The 19,792-nt window shown below is 33.2% G+C and overlaps 1 protein-coding gene across 2 annotated transcripts in view; it reads right to left on the bottom strand.

The window, feature by feature from the left end:
* Positions 1 to 19,792, bottom strand: part of LOC145240166 (meiosis 1 arrest protein-like) — a 644,978-nt gene that overhangs the window by 363,219 nt on the left and 261,967 nt on the right. The window lies entirely within an intron of this gene.

The raw sequence follows: 19,792 nt of genomic DNA on the forward strand, positions 1-19,792 counted from the left end.
GTCTGAAGATACTGGCTTCTAGCGTTGGGACGATTAATCAGAATTGGAATAAGGAATAAAAAAAAATCAGAACTTTTGGGGGTATCAGTATTGGAAGAATGTTTGCCTATTTTCCAATGCCGAAAACGATTCTTTTACTTGTTTTTATTATGTTGTTTTTGTTTTTCTTTCTTTCCAAAACTCAGTAATGTTCAAAAACAAAAAGAACAATTTTTCTCTACAAAACAACCAAACCAAACATCATGCATAAATATTTGAGATATAAAGAAATGAAGCATAAAATCCTTTTCCAAAATTACTGAATTCGGCATCATTAAACCCAAAAAGGGTTGATAAAACCAAACACAAACCAAACATTGTGAATAAATATTTGAAAATATAAAGAATTTGAAACATAAAATTTTTTTCCAAAATTACTGAATTAAATCACCTGAAAAGTGTTGATATGTTGCAAAATAAATTAAACTTTGGATCCAGATGAGTTACTTCGGGCAGAATAATGCTCCCATAGGATTTACATTATCAACTGAGAATAAAATGCCTGCCTGCATTCCATCAATATTTTCACTAAATATTTTATGTGCAGTACAATTTGCAAACAGTATTTCACAGTTCTGTTTTCCACAATAGGAACAGCAAAGAGTGTTGAGTCTCTACGGTTCCAGGTGAGCATTGTCTGAAGATACTGGTTTCAATCCTACCCAAGCAGGCCAGAGGATTAGGTGCCCAAAATGTTGTGAGACAACAACAACTATGGAAGGCAGTAATTATCCTGTCGTGGTTAATCACCTGATGAAGGTCAGAAGACGAGTTGGTCGAAACATGATGGAACGATAACAACTATGAGGATAAATGTCTAAAAGTCCGCAAAAAAATGAATACAGAAATTATGAAGCCTCATCTCAAAGGATTCAAATAATAAAAATAAAAACAAATAATATATAATGATTGATATTATTCTGTACTTTTAAGGACTCATAGTGGATAAAATATGCCAAAAGCAGCCAAGAAGATGGCATGATCAATTGAAAATTTTCTCCAGAACAGTGATGAAGCCCACATTCTTTTACTGTGCCAATTAATAGTAAAAATTGTGTTTCTGGGATCTAAAGCGCCAGATGAGGCCTTTCAAAAACCACTTTTCTCTGTGCAGTTCACCAAATAGGTCGCCATCTTAAACATGGAATAATTGGACCATTATCATTTATTTAAGAACTAGCCTGGGTGCCCAGTGTTGCCCAGGTGATTGGAGGTGTATGCTGAGCAGAAAAAAAAACAAAAGTGGTGGTAGGTAGGCAGGTTCAAACCCATACTGCGAAGGAGGAAAAGAATAACCCTTATCCCTGAGTGGCTTCCGGGCCTTGATAAGTGGTGATCACTGTGTAAAAAAAAAAAAAAAAAAAAAAAAAAAAAAAAAAAAAAAGAACATGAAAAAAAAGTGACGTCTTTGCCATTGTGTCCATCGCCAAATCGGAAGTGGTAAAGGTTTAAATTAAGGCTAGTTAATCGAAAAGAGGGGATGATTCTTGAAAACATTGTTGAAAAAAGTGACTCCTCCCTGTAGAAAAGTGCCTAGTTGAGGGTGAAGGATTTAAAGTTTTTAGCCAATTTTTTAATTTTTCTCGCCCAAAGGGTCGAGTTCAAAGTGATACCAATCTCGTGAAAATCTGTCGCCTCTGTCGAAAGTTTTAGGCAAACATACAAACATACATAGATTTCAACAGACAGGTGAGATTTATATATAGATGATGCTGCAGAGACAATGACAGTCAATAAAAAATGTTACATTGTGGTTCTTAAATTCTAGAAGGTTATTGGTGCCCCTTGTACCACATTGTGAAAGGAGCAATGGTTTTAACAAAACAGAGCAACTCTCCACACAGCTAACATCACTATGGAGAAGTTAGATCATCGTTTTACAGGGCGACTAATCTGTAGACGCCAAGTTCCAGATGGTCATCACATTCAGACCATGAAAGACTATGTGTAGCAGAACAAAATAAACAATTGCTGAACTCAAACTAGCCATCCTTCAGACAATCCGTTGCATAACTACGAAAGAATATATCAGGGTAATAGACAACTTTGTTCAATGGTTCTAAGTATATTGTCACCATTAAGGTGCACATTTGAAACAAATCGTGTATAATTCAAATTTTATAAGAAAAGATAAGGAATGAATATTCATTTTACTTGTTATCATTTCAGCTTTTAAAATGTTCTTATCTCATTTATATGTTATTAGCTAGTTTTGCCATCTCGCTATTGCTTTGCAAAGTCTGCTACTTTAAATCAAAATTTAAAATTTCATTCATAATATTCTTGTAAACACGAGAAAAAACTTTTGCATTTATTTATATAAACTAGTAGGACCTGTGAAAATTCCACAGCGGTAGCTTTTATATGTAATATTTTGCTGCTCGGCATTCTGTGGACGTTTAGTGTGAATGTAAACCCCGTGATATTATTGTAGCCCTTTTGTTAAAACTGTAAAAATAATCTGGTTAATGTAGTGTCCAAATATATTATGGTTTATCTCTAATATTCTTATAGGAGTCTGTGACATATTTCCATTGTATGAACACCCGGCGCGAATAGAAACTCCATGATATTATAGCATCTTTAGACAGAACAGATACTACCGTTGGATCCGAGTTAGAAGACCAAGAAGATATATTTTAGTTTCATGTACGGTCCAAAGTGACATCATTAAATTAGCATATCTATGTACTAATTTAATGTTCAAGGATGGAATACTGTTGCCATATCTGGGCAGGAGCGGCCAAAAAGAGCCTTGACAGAGTACAAAATAGACTTCGTGGCTTAGTGGGGGATGTCCTTTTCTCTACCCTGCAACCTCTCTACCTCAGAAGAGACGTTGCGAGCCTATCCTTGTTTTATCGTTATTTTCATGGCAGGTGCTCGTCTGAACTCCAATCTCTGGTCCCCCCTCGCCAATCTTTCACGAAAAACACCCGTCTAGCTGAATCCACTGTCAAAAATTTCCCCCACTCTATATCTGTGCCTAAATCAAAACGCGGATTCCATGAACAAAGCTTCTTTCTTAGAACTGCACGCCTGTGGAACTCTGTTCCGTCTGCCTGCTTCCCTCCGGACTACAACTTGGATGTCTTCAAGTCCAATGTTAACAAATTCCTAATGAACCGCCCCCTTAATTAAATACTTCATCAAATCTCCACACTAACGTAATGTACTTGCAATAACCCTTATCCCTGAGTGGCTTCCGGGCCTTGATAAGTGGTGATCACTGTGTAAAAAAAAAAAAAAAATGTTCGTAGTGTGTTATCACCTTCTATCCACCTTTTTAAGAAATAGGATCTCCCGATTGAATAATTTATAATCTGGAAACCATAACTATATTATGTACATACATTAAAGCTACTACGGTATTAATATACAGATAAACATTATTAATATTTATTACTACTTGTACTTTAAGCAGCCTTCATCCGAAATGGGTTGACCTAGCTCCAATAGTGTTTACTGCATCTCGCATCAAAGCCATCCACCCTCGTCAATCGACAGCAGAGTCAGTAGCATGATCCAGCAATCACGGCTCCAGCGACAGATACCAAAAACAAAACTGGACATGATCTCCATATCTGCTTTGATCATTGTGAGCCAAGTCTTAAGTTTGCCACCTTAGCACTTCTTCCAACCAGTGGGTCGATTGGGCACCACCTGTGACAACAATATTCCATACATGGGCAAATGGTAGCCTTGTAGAGATACAGGTATAAGTAACTTTCTAGCATGTTAAAGAGAGCCCACAAATTCATCCCCTGGCCAGCGCAGCATATGGTCGAACCATCAGAGTCTCCTTTTCAGCAGAGTTTCCTCCAGGCTAAGGATATTACATCTACTGCATATGGTCGAGTTAGGGATCTGTTTGAAGAGGTGAACACGCAGGATATGTCGGAGGCAATGATGATCAAAGACTTTAAGTTTATGAAAATCCTCTCTGCGGAGTGGCCAGGCCTCACATCCACAGAGAAAAATTGTTCTGACCATGGCCATGTAGATCCGCAAGTTCGTGGAACATTTTATCTCCTGGCAAGACTAGTCATTTTTGAAGATGGACGAAGGCTGCTCTAGCGAGGGTGGTATAGGTGATGATTGCATCTTTCACTTGATCAGTGGCTGTAAAATTGGTGCCAAAGTATTTGAAGCTTTCGACCTCTTCTACAGCTTCACAATCGAGGTTTATAGCCATTCGGACAAGTGGGGGGGGGGGATTACCATCTTAGAAGTGTTGATTCTCATTCAAACCATTTTAGCTATGTGACTGACCTCGTCAAGTGCGTGTAGGACTTCATATTCATATAAATTGGTAAATATTAACATTTTGGTAATTTTGTGATAGCTTTTTATCTTTTAAATCCGAAAGAAATTTATAGCAAGAAGAAATCAATGCTTGGAGCATAGTCTTTTAAAAACAATAAGTAAAGTGAGAGAGAATGAGAGAAGGAGTGAGAATGATAAATGGGGGGGGGGAGTGAAAGAGGTAGGAGTAAGTGAAGATAATGATGAGAAAAGAGCAAGAGAGAAAGTGAGAGACAGAGAGTAGTCATCTACTCTCTTTTCTCTACAATTCAATATGTATATGTTTCTTTTGAGCTAGTTAAAGTATATTAGTTTCTGAAAGCTGCTGGGTCATTCTGCTGTACAGCCTGGAACTCTCTTTTGAAAGGAACTTTTCTTTTCTATCACCGGTTTTCTGTTTAGAACAAAAGCACAGCCCCCCCCCCCCTCTGTCTGTGTTTGGTCTTTTATCCCTTTGAAGTCTCGGGAATAATAATAATAATCATAATAATAATAATAATGATGATGATGATGATGATGAGGAGGAAGAAGAAGAAGAAGAAGAAGAAGGCAGCCATATTGTAGTCAGCAGGAAAGCAGGTAAACAGAAGAGAGTTCCACAGGTATGCAGTTCTAAGAAAGAAGCTTTGTTCATGGAATCTATGTTTAGGTTTAGGCACAGATAAAGAATGGGGAAAATTATTGATAGTGTTTACAGCCAAACAAATGTTTCTCATGAATGTTTGGCAAGGGGGACCATAGATTAGACCTCAAACGAGCACTTGCCATGAAAATAACGATAAAACAGAGATAGGTTCACAATGTCTCTTCTGTGAGAAAGAGGTTTGCAGGGAAGAGAAAAGGGCATTCCCCACTAGGCTACAATCTATTCTGACCTCTGTCAAAGCAGGATAATAACTTCCAAGCAACTCCTGCCCAGATGTGAGAGCAATACTCCATCCTTGGACGTACCTGGCTCTTATACAGGTAGAGAATTGCATAAAAAAATATTAAGTATTCTTTTTTTTTAATTAATATATATTTAAAATTAATTTATATGTGTTTACATGTACATATAAACACAACAAAATATTTTTTTTCTCTTATTTCAGTGCTAATTGTAATTGGAGTCTCATAAATTAATGAAAATGTATTCTTATTTATCAAGTAAGCAATAGAGATTTCCAATGCTTGCCATAGAATTGATGACATCAACATTTTCTGCATATTTTCTGAAACTGCTTTTAAGCATTGTTTATTAATGGATAAAATAAATATTACTTCAGCATAGGTAATGGCAAAATTCTGAGGGTATGTAATATATTTTCCTTTTTTCCATTTATTTTTTGAGTTTATATAAATAAAATATAAAATGACATTTTTTTGAAGGGCAAACAAATTGAAAGCTGAAATCAGTTCAATGCAACAAACAAATGGGTATTCAATTCGATATCGTAAAGTCCAGGAAATTATAAAAGAAAGGCAAAGTTAATTATAAGCTTTTATTTTGATAGGATTATCACTTAACTAGCAAAGGTACCTGTGCAAAATACCCGAGCGTACAGCAAAGTCTTGACCTTAACCTTTGACGTTGAAAAATAGTGTGCATCATCCCTAGGTCTGAAACCATCATCATCGCCCAGTTAAAAAAATGTACTTCCATTTTTATTTGTTGAAATTAACATACGGTAGATGTTTTCTTTTTTTTTCTTGCGTTTTAAATTTTGATAGGTGCTAGACATTTTTCATCATTTGACCAGATTTGCCAGGATATACCAGTGCAATTTCACAGGAAAAGGATCGTTCTCTGCATGAGTATGCGAAAAGTTATCATTCATTGCTCATAACATCATTAATTTTCAAGTAATCTACAATACTACTAAAACTCTGTGGGTCTTACTTGATTATTATCCTGCTAATCCGCATACAGAGCAGATGACATCACAAAAGGATGACATCTTTCAAACAGAGTTGAACGGCACTCAGCAAATCGTTTATAACATCACAATGAAAAGACAAAGATTACTTACAAAAAAATATCTATCTGAATGTCTAGGTTAGAATCTAATTTGAAAACAAATGAACCAGAATTATGTTCGGACATTAGTCATACTGGAATATTTTGGTTCATTCTGCTTTCAGTCCTTATAGTAAGGGATTTGTTTCTTGTTTGCTGGTTTTCTTTGAAAAGTATCAGAAAATTGCACTGTTTGTTGGAATTGGCCTTTTTGATTAAAGTTTTTCTCTTATTTGTGGATTTCAGATGAATGATAAAGTTGTGCACTTTTTGTGTTTTTTTTAGTGATGTGAGATTTCTTTTGGTTATTGTTTTTGTTGATTTTCGTTGAATAAGAAGGCTGTATTTTTGTTTGTTTTGCTTTTTAGTGTCGCATGAATGAATTCCCTTTTTAGTTGTTATTAAAATCAAAAGCTTTTGTGCTGAAATCATGTTGAGTGTTTACCAGTTTTAGGGTATATTTATTTTAGATTTGCGTGTTTATAATCAGATGTGAGAATACAAGTGGCAGTATATGATTGTGTGAGTTAACGATTGTGGGAATTAAATGGAGATGTATATTTCCACTGTCTAAATCTTTTGGTCTCGACTATTTATGGAAATAAAATCTGGCTTCTTAAGGGATCGAAGTGGCTCCTAGAAAGACCATTTTAAATAAATTCAGAGAGTTTTCTGATTGATCCAAAATATAATAATTTGTTTTTTATTCAGAAGAGTTTATGCGCAGACGATATCTGTACAAATGAGTTTATTCATTTGGATTTTGGACTCTGAAGTGTAAACATCAACTCCTACAAACTGAACTTATATATAAATAATAAAGAATAATACACAAAGCAATAGAAGGTAAACACATAGAATGAATGTTTGTGAATTCAAGCAACTACAGAACTTATGTATGAAGAAGTGCTCTGTTAGCAAGTGTGCAGACTTCATCCCAGTTCATACTTCAGCAGTTGTTGGTTCTCCCATCTTAGGACAAAGGTTTGGGTCTAGTATCAAAATGCAGTTAACCATATCAGTGAAAATCAAAATAAGATACAGAATCTCTAAAGCATATGAACTGTTTCACTTTTGTTCAAAGCTCTCAGAAATCAAGGGTCCTATTCCTGAGCCTAACACTTGGTTTCTATATGAGATGCATAGATAATCAAATATTCTATTAAACTTCTCCTTTACCTTGTAAACCTTGAGCTTATAAAGAAGTTAATTTTCCTCTCTCTAATTGACCAGTTTACTGTTATCTATAATATAAACCTCACCTGTCTGTTTAAATGTATGTATGTATGTATGTATGTATGTATGTATGTATGTTTATATATATGCTTAAAACTTTCAACAGAGGCAACGGATTTTCACGAGATCGGTATCGTTTTGAAGCTTGACCCTTCGGACGACAAATATCGAAAAATTAGCTAAAAACATTAATTCCTTCGCCCTCAACTGGGCACTTTTCTACAATAAGGGGTCGCTTTTTTTCAACAATATTTTCCAAAGTCATCCCCTTGTTTCGATTGACAAGTCTTAATTTACACCTTTGCCATGGTTTGGCGATGGATGCAATGGAAAAGACGTCATGTTTTTTTCGTGTTCTTTTCCTCCTTCATGGTACGGGTTCAGGCCTGCCTGCCTACTACAACATTTTTTTTTTTTTTTTGCTGAACACACACCTCTAAACACCCGGGCAACGCCGGGCACCCAGGCTAGTATCAGTGAAAATCAAAAAAGGATACAGAATCTCTAAGCATATGAACTGTTTCACTTTTGTTCAAAACTCTCAGAAATCAAAGGTCCCGTTCCTGAGCCTAATACTTGATTTCTATAGGAGATGCATAAATATTCAAATATTCTATTAAACTTCTCTTTTACCTTGTAAATCTTGAGCGTGTATAAAAGTTAAGAAAATAATTTTCCTCTCTCTAATTGACCAGTTCACTATGTTAGAGTATATATTTTTTAATGATCACTTGATCTTAAGCAGATTTCAGAACAAGAATCCATCTCATCCAGTGGAGTATCCAGCTTTGTGTTTTTCCGAGAGTCAACATCACATGGAGAAGGTTCAGCATTCCTTGTATAAGCTAGTTTGGGGGTAGTCATACTTAGAAATCTTATTTGGGGCATGGTGAGGGTTTATTTGCAGAGGAAAATATCCTCATATCAGGTTGTCCTCACAAACAAATGAACTGTTAATGACTTTATGTGCATATGTATATATTAAAAAGTGTGCATATATACGGTAATGCATTTTTATATAATAGGCTTGCTTAACTACCATAAAGAAAAGTTGGTAGAGACCACAGAGGTCCAATGTTTTTAAACATTGACCCCAATTTTGACCCCCCTTAACATTTATCGTTTTGAGTGTAAATCAACAGTTTGACCCATGTCTAAGAAACCTACATTCAAAATTTCAAATGTTTAGACCCAAAATTGGCAGAGGAGTTTGGTAGAGTTTTCAAAGGTCAAATCGCTGAACTTTTACCCCTTAACAGCCAAATGTTTGGCCTAAACCCGATTAAAAAGATTTTTCCAAATCTTAATACCCCTTATGTCAAATTTCGAGTCTGTAGATTGAAAATTGACAGAGTAGTTAGGTAGGGAAATGTAAACACAAAGACAGACAATTTCACTTTTATATATATCCTAGCATGGGTGCCCGGCGTTGCCCGGGTGTTTGGAGGTGTGTTTTGAGCAAAAAAAAAAAAAAAAGTGGTAGTAAGCAGGCAGGCTCGAACCTGTACCGCGAAGGAGGAAAAGACCAGGAAAAAAATGTAACGTTTTTGCTGTTACGACCACCGGTAAATCGGAAGTGATGTAGGTTTAAATTAAGGCTAGAGATGATTTTCGAAAATAAGCAACCCCTCCCAGTTGAAAAGTGCCCAGTTAAGGGTGAAGAAATTAATGCTTTTAGCCAATTTTTTGGTATGTGTCGTCTGAAGGGTCGAGCTTAAAAACGATACTGATCTTGTGAAAATCTGTTGCCTCTGTCGAAAGTTTTAGGCAGACATGAAAACATACATACATACATACATACCTTTATATATTGGTAACTAAAAATTTTCAACCCACACTGATTAAAAAGCTTGCCCTATCTCTGAATACCCCTTATGTAAAATTTCAAATGTTTAGACCAGAAATTGTCTTTAGTAATTTGGTAGAGACTGCAAAGGTCAAATTTTTAAAAACTTTGATCCCTATTATGACCCCTTAACATTTATTGCTTGCGGTTCAATTAAAGTTATTAAGTTAGATCCATGTCCAAGGAACCTATATCTAAAATTTCAAGTGTTTACACCCAAAATTGCTGGAGGAGTTTGGTATAGTTCTTAAAGGTCAAATCGTTGAACTTTGACTCCTTAACAGGCAAACTTCTGGCCGAAAACCGATTACAAAGATTTTCCCAAATCTCAGTACCCTGTATATCAAATTTAAAGTCTGTAGACTGAAAATTGACACAGTTATTGCATAGGGAAATGTACACACACACACACACACACACACACACACACACACACACACACACACACACACACACACACACATTCACTTTTAGATAGATAGATAGATAGATAGATAGATAGATATATGGTTGTTCTCTTGACCTCTAAAAGAGCAATTTATGATTATCTTTGAGATAATCCACATGGACCTTAAATGAACAATCAGTCACAACTACATTTGCCAATCTAAACATATTTTAATAATTTAAATTAAATTCATTTTGACCTCTAAACCTGGTGAGGTCATCAAAAATCAATTTTTCTCCTTCCACTCCTCATTTTTTCTCCTATTTTCTTTTTCCTTTTCTTTTTTTACTTCTTAACCTTCAATGATCTCCCTTATTAATTTTTAATGTCATCTCTAATGTAAAAACAGTTTTTATCTGCTGGAATTTACATAACTGCAGAAGGTATGAAGCATCATATGTTGTAAATAAAAAGAATTTCTAGCTACTATCTATACTATAATGCCGGATATCCCACTCCTTCTTTCATATATATATTTGAGTTTTTGTTCATAAATAAATCAAAGAAAGATAAAAGACAATGTTATGACGGGCAAACAAATCAAAATCAGAAATCAGTTTTACACAAAGATCAAACGTGCATTCAATTCTATAATGTAAAGTCCGGGGAATTATAAAAGAAAGACAAAGTCAATTACAAGGTTTCATTTTGATGGGATTATCGCTTAATTAAAGATTAGAGTAAAATATATTAAATCAAAAACAAACAAACAAAAAATAAACAAACAAATAATGCCGTCATTATTTTGATTTTTATCATGACTGTTGAAGTACTGACCTGTTGGATTGTCAAGATCCAAAGGGGCATTTAGTTTATCTATATAATGTTGGATCTGACCTGTTGGATTTACTATTCATACTTTATGATATCATCTATTTTCAAGTAATCTACTTAAACTGTGGGTATTGTTTGTTTGTTATGTTAATTAACGATTACAATAAGATATGAGATAGAAAAAAAAATAAGTAATGGAGTTATTACTTTGATTTTTATGATGAATGTTAAACAATTGAATATGTGGCCAGTGGCGTAGCAAGAGGAAGGCGAGTGGTGGTGGGTCCGATCTGCCCCGGGCAACACGTGCAAGGGGACGGCATTTTAAGAGGGTAAAAAATAAATAAAAATAAATGAAAGCTAACAAAAAGTCTGAAATTTCATACTGAAAAGGTTGTATAACATCGGGACTTTTAGAGATATCGGCATCAGAAAAATGTGTCCCTATTTTATGAACGGCACACATCAAGTGCAACATTTTGAGAGGGATAAAATAGAAAATAGAAAAAATAAATAAAAGCTAAGAAAAAAATCGGAATTTTTTTACCGAAAAGGTTGTAAAAAATCGGAACTTGTGGCGGCATCAGAATAAAATATTTTACGAGTGGCACATACTAGGAGGCGGCATTTTGTGAGAATTAAAATAGAAAATAGAAAAAAATAAATAAAAATAAAAGCTAACAAAAATTTGAAATATTATACCAAAAAGGTTGTAAAAAAAAAAAATGGAACTTTTGGGGGTATCAGAATCAGAAAAATGTGTCCCTATTTTACGAGCGGCACATGTCGGGCGGCATTTTGAGAGGTTAAAAATAGAAGATAGAAAAAATAAAAGTTTACAAAAAATTCGAAATTTTATGCCGAAAAGATTGTAAAAAAATCGGAACTTAGGAGGTATCGGAATCGGAAAAATGTGTCCCTAATTTATGATTCCAAAACTGATTATTTTAAATCTTTAATTTAATTTTTCATTATTGGTACTAATGATAAATATCTATTGTTTTTAAATTATCACTAAAACTAAAATGATAATAACATCAAAATACGATGTAAATTTATTTTTTTGTAAAACAAAATTTTAAAAAAGTTGCATAAATTCTCTAGGTAACCTTTCAAAGAAAGCAGTTGATTTACATGTTCCAAAAAATGTTGAAAAATTTAACAAAACATTTTTGTCAAGAAAAATACTTTCAAACATCACTGATAATTAAATGATACAATGGAAAATAAGTAACAGAAAATTACGTAATTTTGAAATTGTAGAAATATTAAGCAAGTACGGAATAAAAACCGACTGTAAATAGATTTTATGATACTCAGGGAATATAATTATAAATGGGAATTAAGCACTACACATCAAATACTATTTAAGTGGCTTTTTATTTGATAGTTTAATACTGTCAAGTTTCAAACAATCACAGAGTAACTGATTTTTTTTTAAACTATTAACAAAATTTCATAATCACTGACGTATTTATGATTAAACTGAAATTTATTATGATGAATTAATTCTGGTCATAGAATTTTAAGTTTTTACTTTTTTATTAATATAATAATTGTAAAAGATAATATGAGAAAAATCTCCTTAGAACTTGTATCTACTTACTTGCTTTCAAACAAGAGTAAATATTTAAAAATTATGTATATTTCTGTGAGAGGCACTTGAATCCTACGTAAAACTATATCGTCTTTACAAATGGTCTTAAACTCTATCTTCAATGGACATTTATTTCATAGATGCTTGCCAAAATTAGTTCACCGGTGTCTAATTTTCCTAAACTTAATTAAAATAAAAATATAAAAAGTGATCTTTAATGTTTTTGATTCATTCGGGATTTTATTTGTTTTTGCTTTAATTAGCTGGTGGGTTTTGTCTGGTATCCTTTTGTCCGATCCCTTAGGTGCATATATGTATGCATATGTGTATACATGTACATGTATATATGTATACATGTGTATATACTAGTGATGGAACGATTCCAAATTTTTTCCCGATTTTGATTCAATTACAGATTCTGTCTTAAATTCCTGATCCGATACGATTCCCGATTGTGATTCTTTTTAAATTTTTAAATATTTAATTAGTGATTTGTTTTTGTCTTTTTTTTTTTTTTTCAAATTACTCTAAAATCTTCTCATGTCTGAGTATATTTTCGCAAACAAAAACTGCACTTAGTGTGTGTGTGGAAGGGACATATATTAAATATACGGGGGTGGGTTCTAAATATTTTTCTCAAATGTGTTCCTTTTAATTGATTAAAAATAATGAAACAACTAAAGATGAATTTCTCTTTTAAAACAAAGCCAATTTGCATTTGTCATTAGTTGGCAAAATGCTATTTGAATATTTCATAAACAATTGAAAATAAGTAACGATTGTTATGCAAAATAAAATGGCATAAGAACAGAATAGTTAACTAAGTCACCTCTCCATTTTAAACATGAGTTTCTAAATAACATAGTTACTATATAGAAAACAATTCTTAACTTAAGAGCGGATGTGAATGTATTCTTAATTATTCTATACGTTCTCTCTACCAAAGAATGTTCATGTGTTTACCCGGTTATTACTACTGACAATGTCATAGATATTTAGTATATGTAGTAGATTGATTTGTTTTAATGGAAAAAAAAAAAAAAACGAAACAAAAAACAAGATACAGATAAATATAATAGAAAAACATTTTACTAATATTGTGAGAATTTTAGACTAACACCCTTGGCTAAAAATGATATTTTCCTTTTGTTTTATTCGACTTTCATTTTGTTTTATATGATTGCAAATGGACACCTTGTAAATCTTGTGGAAAAAAGCACAAACAATTATTTTTAAATTTAAACTTTCGTACATTAATTTAACCTAAAATGATGAATAATCATCATTTCTGGACTATTCTAACATTCTAGAAATGTTCACTAATCTGAAGTCTGATTGGCAAGGTTATAAAACTATGCGTAATCGCTTAGACCCCCCCCCCAAAGCTTACAGAATTTATTTCCATCAGGAAAATAATAATTTTTGGGTAGTGTTCTAAAATGCTACAATGTCTCCGAAATGAAAAATCATTTTACGTCCAATTAATAGTGAAGCATTAAGAGGAAAGAAGTCATGTCGAGTGTTACGTGAGAAGACAGGAAAATATCCGACATGAGGGATCACATCTTGGAAGTCTCGATAAATATGTTTAATTCTACACATTTTTGCAGAACCATTTTTGAGGTTTTAATAGGAAATTTACGTGATTTACAAGCAACACAGATTCGAAAATGTCTCAAAAACAAATATATAAAAAATACATATTAGCAAGAGCATTATAAGTTACTTTTTTACCTAGCTGGATAAGTTATAGTGTTTGTACTTAATGTAAAATGTTTATTCAGTTCGAAAAACACCAAATTCCGAACGGTACATGAGAACAACAAAACATGTATTTTTTGTTGTTTTTGTACCGCTTGAGACTACTTGTTTTTCCAGCTCAATAAACATTTTACATTAAGTAACACTACTAAAAACTTATACAGCTAGGTAATAGTAACTTATCTTGCCTTTGGTAACATTTATTTATTGTATATTTGTTGGATTTTTGTTTTTGCACTTTTACGAATCTTTTTGGATTGTAAAACAAACACAAAGAACTTTTAAAACATTGATAATAAAATAGATTATTGAAAAATAATGAAATATATTTTTTACAGTGTTTTTAAAAGTTCAAATAACACTCTACAGCCAACCCATACTTTATAACATCCATACCGACTCGAGAAGCCCTGATCAAAATTGGAAAGGTGTCTCTTCAGTTTAACCAGTAAAAACACAAAAAAATTATCCAGCTATGTAGAAAGCAAACAGTGTAAAACGTCTATTTTAAAACAACAGTAAATAAGTAAAAAAAAAAATTAAATTTTTGGGAGGGGCTAGTCTCTTTTTAAGACAATATCTCCTTCAAGAACAATCATAAAATGTATTTTGAATCGATATTTATTCAATAAAATACCAATCTTCTGACTTAGCAAAAATAGATAATTCATCTGTGGACGAATCTTATGTGGAAGAATCTTCCGGCATTCAAAAAATGAAACGAACGCAAATTTTAGCGAAATGAAATTAGCGAGTACAGCTTAGCAAGAAAAACAAAAATAACAACCCGACAGCTGATAACACCAACTAATAATAAGCGTGTCTGAATTTTTAACTACTCTGTACTTGTTATGAATATGTTAATAATAAAATGAATTGACAAAGATAGTTTTTTTTGTTTCAACTATACTATAAGTTGCACATAACATTTCAGTAAACAAAAGATACCGTAAAAATTGAATTTCATCGTCCTTTCTCTGCATAAGAACCAAAACAAAACAATGAAATGAAAAAAACTGAAACATTTTTGTCGTTTTTTCCCAAAATAGCTGTAACAAGAAATAAACAAATGTTACCAAAGGCAAGCTAACTTACTTTTTTTTACCTAATTAGATAAGTTTTTAATTTTTTTTGTTTAATTTATTTATTTATGTAACGCCTCGTTAGAGGAGGTGGCTAGGACTCTTATTTCACTGGATCTCGGCACATGGTCGTCTAGGCTCCTCGGAGGTTGTTACATAATCTGGTATGCTGAAAGCGAATATCGAAGCGGCAGGCAGGAAGAAAGACAACGATTTTAGTCGATCTACAAAAGCTTAATTCTCATAAAATTATGTACAAATGTTTTTACAATTCTCATTCAGATTTTGTAAGTTTTTTCAAAGTCTCAACTCTCTTCACAGACAGCGACCGACGGATGGGTGAGGTGGGGAGGGGTCATGTCTAGCCAATAAGATTTCGCCACGAAAGCTCCACGAAATCCTAAGCCCCAGGGTTTTGCGTGGGTACAATTCTCACACTGAAATCTAGGTATGATTTCCAAGGACAGATGTCAATTCTGACATCCGACTCTGGGTTCACGTAAGGCCAGACAAGGTTCTAAGTGAAATTTCCTGTCGTCAACTTTTAGCCGTAAAAATACATTTCTCTGATTTTAAAACAATATCTATTTTGACATTAAATAAAATATGTATATTTATCTTCTCTATCTTAAATCCTTGGGTTATCTGGCATCACCCGGGAATACAAAGCTACCTCAGCGTAGATCTAACGCTTCTTAATGGGGGATTACGTTACATTTATTTACATTTTCTAACACTACTTTTATTCTTAACTAAAAAAAAAAAGACATTAAAATTGCTTTGTTTGATATTCTGGAAGATTACATTATTTTTTAGTTATTTCATTTCATTGTTTTTGTTTTATTTTTCATTTCATTGTTTTGTTTTGGTAATTAAGACCATAAAATTCAATTTTTGCGGTATATTTTGTTTATTAAAATATTATGTGAAACTACAGTCAAGTTGAAACAAAGATATTTCTTTGTTAATTCATTGCATTATTAGCATATTTGTAACAAGTTAAAAACAAGTATTTAAAAATTAAAACACGCTTATTATTAGTTTTTGTTATCCGCAGTCGAGTTTTTGATGTTATTTTTTTTTCTTGCTAGACTATATACTGTATAGTCGACTTGCTAATTTTGTTTCATTAAAATTTGCATTTCGTTCCATATTTTACATCTGTTCACGGCCATCATCTTGCATACGACTTTAGTCAAGAGTGCCCATTCCTTGTATTTTTCTATAACATTTTCTAAATAATTAAATACTTTGAAAAGTATTTAATTATTATTTTAATTATTTTTACAATACAGAGAGATTCGAAAAAGTGGTTAAAAAAAAATCATATATACAACAAATAAATGTTCCCATTGCTTATAAAAGTTACTTTGAAATCTACCTGAATCATTTATTTGTTTTTTAAAATAGTTTTAAACGCTCTTTATTTCATCTTAAATGTTAACTTTTTAAGAGTCATAAGAATTCAAAAAGGTGAGGCATGCCCCCCCCCTCTTTGTATTCGTGAGGTACAAGTGAGGAGGTTCGTTTTCAGATTTGCTTTCATGCGCATGTTTGAAAACTGAGCTGCTCAAAAATAGAAAATAAAATACTCAACAGAAGGGAAAAGTGGTCAAAAACATATATAACATTTAAAAAATAAAATAAAATGAAGGACTCTTTCCCTGTAACCTTCTTGTTTTAGGGGTGGGGGGGAGTAGTGACAGATCTATATATATATATATATATATATATATATATATATATATATGTATATATTTTTAGGGTTAGGTATCTCAGAAAAATTATTTTATGAGGGGGATATCTACCTTTTGTGGTACTAGTATGGAACAACACAAGAAGGTGCTTATGCAGAGAAATGCTGTGCTATTTTTAAAAGTAGAATTTTAAATTTTTTTCAGAATATTTGCGTGAATTTTCAAAGAAGGTATCATAATGAAGAGAACGAAGGAGAATAGTGCGGCATTCCATAAAAAGTGAAAAACAAAAGAGGAGGCAAAAAAGAATAAGGGCACGCTGTTGAAATTCATGGAAAAGACTTCTATAGCCGAAACGGCCGAAACAAAAGTCGAAAATCATGCTGAAACCAAAGATGAAGTTGATATTACTAACGTTGATACTGTTACTTCGGAAGTCGACATCGACAGTGTTGATACATCAAAACTGTCAATGATGATGATGCGCCTGAAGTCGAAGAATTGAAAAGGCAATCATGGCGCGAAAACATACACTGAAACCGATTTTACAGATATTGGTTTATGGCCAGTTGAGATTAATCGTAAAATTCGTGCTATGCTTGTTCGGCAGGGATCTGCCGCTGTGCAGCACCTTCATCATGAATTCAAGAAAGTAGTCCAACCAGGAACAAAATCAAAAGGCGACGTTAGAAAGCTAACTAAAAAATGGTTCTATTGGGAATTGTGCAACGGTGAGAAAATTTTGAGAACATGGATGGTGTATTCTACTTCCAAAAAAGTTTTATTTTGCTTTTGCTGCAGACTGTTTTCAACTGGACTGCCGAGTTTTTCTGCTGATGTGGGTTTGTTGATGTGGAAATTAAACCCAAAAGTATATGAACATGAATCTAGCACATCTCATGCTCAAGCGTTTCTCAGCTGGAAGGATCTAGAAATCCGGCATGCTGAAGGAAAGGTAGTTGACTTAGTAGAGCAATATCTTATTGAGAAAGAAACTAAGAAGTGGCGGGAAATTCTTGCTAGATTGCTGGACATCATCAGGTTTCTCACCAAGCAGAATCTGGCACTACAGGGTCACCGTGAAGACATCCATAATGATGAAAGAGATAAATAAAACAAAGGGAATTTTTTAGAATGCGTAAATTTATTGGCCAAGTATGACCCTGTGCTCCGTGAACATTTGGTGAAAGTTAACTTGGGAAAGAAAATCATTACTTCTTATCTGTTACCAGAAATTCAAAATGAATTTGTGAGCATTTTGGCAAAGCAGATGAGAAAGAAAATCATGGATCAGATCAAGGAAAGCAAATATTTATGCATAATTTTTAATAGCACTCCTGATGTATCTCACAAGGACTAGATGAGTGAGGTGTTGCGCTACATAAAAATTGACGAACATAAAGTGACAGTAGAGGAGTCGTTTCTAAACTGATTATGAGAGAACTGGAGAACGGTGGGATTCAGATTGATGACTGTATTAGCCAGGCATTTGACAATGCTGCTATTATGGCACGCCACCGATCGGGTGTTCAGAAACGAATCTCCGAAATCAACCCAAAAGCTCTATTGTTGCCATACACTAACCATTCATTAAATCTGACTAAAATGGGGATAAGCATGGAGCATTGTATCCGCAAAAAGAAACAAATGGGTGGTGAACGATTGACTGTTGCAGCACTGGGGTTTGATACTGAGTTGAGATGGGAAATGCTGTCTGTCATAGACAGGTTGACTGAAAAAATATCTTGCAGATTTCAACAAGTTAACAATCTTGCAAGTAAATACGCTTTTCTAGTAAGTAAATAAAAATGATTTCATCATTTCACAACATTTTCAGGTGTCCAAATGTTCTCATTTAAATTCATTATTATATTTCTTTGTGTAGCCAATTAATTCAATTTACCATTTTTTTATAATTTGTTTTGAAAAAAATATTTGGTTTCTTTTGTTTCATATTAACATTTACATAATTACCTACAGATTAATTTTTACATACTTATTATTATTCAAATTATTGAAAAGAAATTGTTAAATTAAATTAAAATTTTAAAAAAGAGGGTAATTGAAGGGAATTGTGTAAACATTAGTTTAATGAAAATAAATATTTTTAGGGCTTTTTGGAATTCTGAAGGTTTTAACAGGTTGTCATATACCAGCGGGGGGGGGGGCAAAACAGGTAATCATCTGCTAGTGGGATGGGGGGCAAATTGTATGACCGCCCCAGGCGGCAAAATCTGATGCTATGCCACTGTATCTGGCCTAAATCATAAAAATCAACTAAAGAGACAAGTCTGTCATATTAATCCATTCAGTTTTCTTCCAAGACCTAACACATTGTTTAGTCTATCTATAAAGTTGCTAAAAGTTATGATTCTTTTTTTATGATGTCATCCATTTTCATATTTACTTTTCTTTTATCTTGACTGTTTGCTATCTTCTTGTTCCCACACAGCAGTAGTACCCAATCACCATGCCATGGCACATTGGTGTGCCTATGGGATTTTGTTCACCAGTTTTAGGGAGGTGGTCATTGATATTTAGGGATGTGTTTACGCATTTAGGGGGGGGGTTACTTTATGGTATTTTGTAAGGAGAAAAGTATTTTGGGGATGAGCCAGATTCAGAGAAATAGTTTAGTGAAACTGTTTTGCATGTTTTATAATCAAATGTGAGAAAATCAAGAGACATTGTCATACGGTAAACAAAACAAAATAATGAGGAAAATATAAAATGTTCGTGAATATTTTTAGAGTTCTTGTGAAAGCAAAGTAGTTTATTAGCTAAGACATTAGAAGAAGTCTGGATCGATTAATTAAGAACCGCGAGTTTCAGGGATCAGGAAAATTGTATTCCAAACTTCCCTGCTCATTTTTATAAATTATTATTCATTGAAAGTTGTTTATAAGCGTTAATGTTCATTCGATTTCATAATTGGAGTTCAGTGAAAAGATTGGAATATTTCAATGAATAAAGTTTATATAGATTGCAGACGATAATAAGTTAATGAATTG

The sequence above is a fragment of the Euprymna scolopes genome, chromosome 19, assembly GCF_053919585.1.
Source record: "Euprymna scolopes isolate OS-2025 chromosome 19, ASM5391958v1, whole genome shotgun sequence".
Lineage (NCBI taxonomy): Eukaryota > Metazoa > Mollusca > Cephalopoda > Sepiida > Sepiolidae > Euprymna > Euprymna scolopes.